The sequence below is a fragment of the Bombus impatiens genome, unplaced genomic scaffold (assembly GCF_000188095.3).
Source record: "Bombus impatiens unplaced genomic scaffold, BIMP_2.2 scf_3040, whole genome shotgun sequence".
In the NCBI taxonomy this organism is placed as follows: Eukaryota; Metazoa; Arthropoda; class Insecta; order Hymenoptera; family Apidae; genus Bombus; species Bombus impatiens.
Window position 1 is genome coordinate 1,885 of NT_179459.1, and position 2,105 is coordinate 3,989.

General features: G+C 48.1%; 1 long non-coding RNA gene across 1 annotated transcript; it reads left to right on the forward strand.

Annotated features, from left to right (window-relative positions):
- The first annotated feature begins 256 nt into the window (after positions 1-256).
- On the forward strand, positions 257-1,693 carry LOC112213973. The gene is made up of 3 exons (XR_002947880.2): positions 257-267; positions 432-433; positions 876-1,693. It is a non-coding gene; the product is annotated as an uncharacterized LOC112213973 (long non-coding RNA).
- The last annotated feature ends 412 nt before the right edge of the window (positions 1,694-2,105 follow it).

Consider the following 2,105-nt stretch of genomic DNA (forward strand, 5'->3'; position numbering starts at 1 on the left):
AACCAGCGGTTATTAACCATGTGCACCAGTCCATAATGCACTTAGGCACTTGACATAAGTCAAGTTCAGGTGGGGGGTGGCAGCCCTCAGGAGGAGGAGCAGGAGCCTCAACCGCCGGAAGAAGAACAACGTGTCTCCGCGGGATGTTGGAGCCCGGAATCGAGGGTCACCGAGGAAGAACTGGCCGAGGTCGTCGGGAGTATCGGAGCGCGGAAAGCTCCGGGTCCCGATGGAGTCCCGGCTCGCATGCGGAAGGACTTAGCCGGAGTCTTGGCCCTGAGACTAATGCGTCTGTTCGACGGATGCCTGTCTCGAAGTGAATTCCCCGCTTCGTGGAAGAAGGGGCGGATGGTCCTGCTGCAGAAGCCGGGGCGCTCCCCGGACTCGCCTTTCGCCTTCCGGTTCGGTACAGGACAAGCTGCTGGAGAGAGTGGTGGGTGCCCGCCTGGAGTCGCATCTGTCCCAGAGTGTGCTCGGACTGCACGACGGCCAGTTCAGTTTCCGGAGAGGGCCCTCTACGATCGACGATGTCGCCCGCGTCCGCTCCCTTGTCGAAGGGGCCGAGCGGCGTGGTTACGTGGCGCTGACCGTGTCGCTGGACGTGGTCAACGCCTTCAACAGCATCCCCTGGGACAGGATATTCCGGGCCCTCTAATTTCATCGGGTGCCCGCGTACCTGCGGGGTGTGATCCGGGCGTTCCTCCAGGACCGGAGTATCGTCTATACCGTCCGGAGCGGAGGGGTGACCGGGAGGGCTGCACACCGCGGGGTCCCGCAGGGTTCGATAAATATCCCACAATACTCAGACAATAGTAGCTCTTATCGTCCGTGCCTTCAAAAGTTTTATATGGACATGGTTCGCTTTGCCATTCTAGATCATAGGATCCCAAAAGATCCGAGATACATCCAAAGATTTAAAGTTTATCACAGAGAAATCGATCCTTTTGTGCTATTACGTTTGATTAAACGGACATTTCGATTTGCCCTCCCATGCAAAATCTGGCGCAGCAATTCATAAGGATAGAAATTTAATTTTGAGAAATAGTAGCGAGAGAATGATAGAGAAAATGAAAAAGGCTCTTTGGAAGAACAGAAAATGACAAGGGCATGTTAGCATGGTAGCAGTGAGTAGCTGGCACGATGTATTTAATTGCGAAATTTACAGCAACAAACGAACCCAATAATAAATATATACATTTTCATTAATTTTTAATATAATATGCGCGCATGTTAATAAAATGAAAGAGATACGGAATGTAAGTCGAATAGAGAGAAGTTCGGCAGGTCATTCATTGATCGAGGGCCACATTAGTTCCATAATCCAAGTATAAAATTAAATCGTTTGTAACGTGCAAAATAAGCCTCGAATGGCATTTTTGTACAGGCTGTTCGAAAGAAGGATTCTACACCGTAAAATGAAATTCAAGGTCAAGCCTTTTTCTATTCCATCGTATTCCACTTCACGAGAATAAAAAGTCTGGATCGCAACTTAACCGTTCTACAATGAAACTTTAATTTATTTTTCCAAAAAGAACAGTTCAGTTGCGATCAACCAGTTCAGTTCGAACAACCTGTATGTGCACGAATCTTTTTAATTATCTTGATACCTAGAATCATAGATTATACATATATATCTGGCCCTCTTTTTTCGACAAGCAAGGAGGATAATAGCAATTCTAATTTGTAAAAGAATAAAACACTACTCACAAATACACTACCAAACAGCCACAACAATGTTACGTTTAACAGTGTTAAGCGTAAAATTCCAAGCCACAAGAGCCTCGAAGCTCTTAAAACGTTATTCGATAAACGAAAGAAAACAAAAAAGGCCACTATAATAAGGGTATACACGTACTCATCACATCATATATAAATGACAACAAGGCGTAGGACCACGCCCTGGGAAACCCCGATGAATCTGATATTCTCTTATTGGATGGTGACTGGTCGGCGCCTTCGGCCCCCGCCAGTTTGCCGATCCGGTGCGGAGAACCTCGGAGAAGTTGGTGGGCCCGTATCTGCCAAGACCACTCACCTCACCTTCTTGTGGGGCTCCCCGTCACTCTGCACCAGCCTTGACCAAGGCAGGGTGCGAAAGAGTGAGT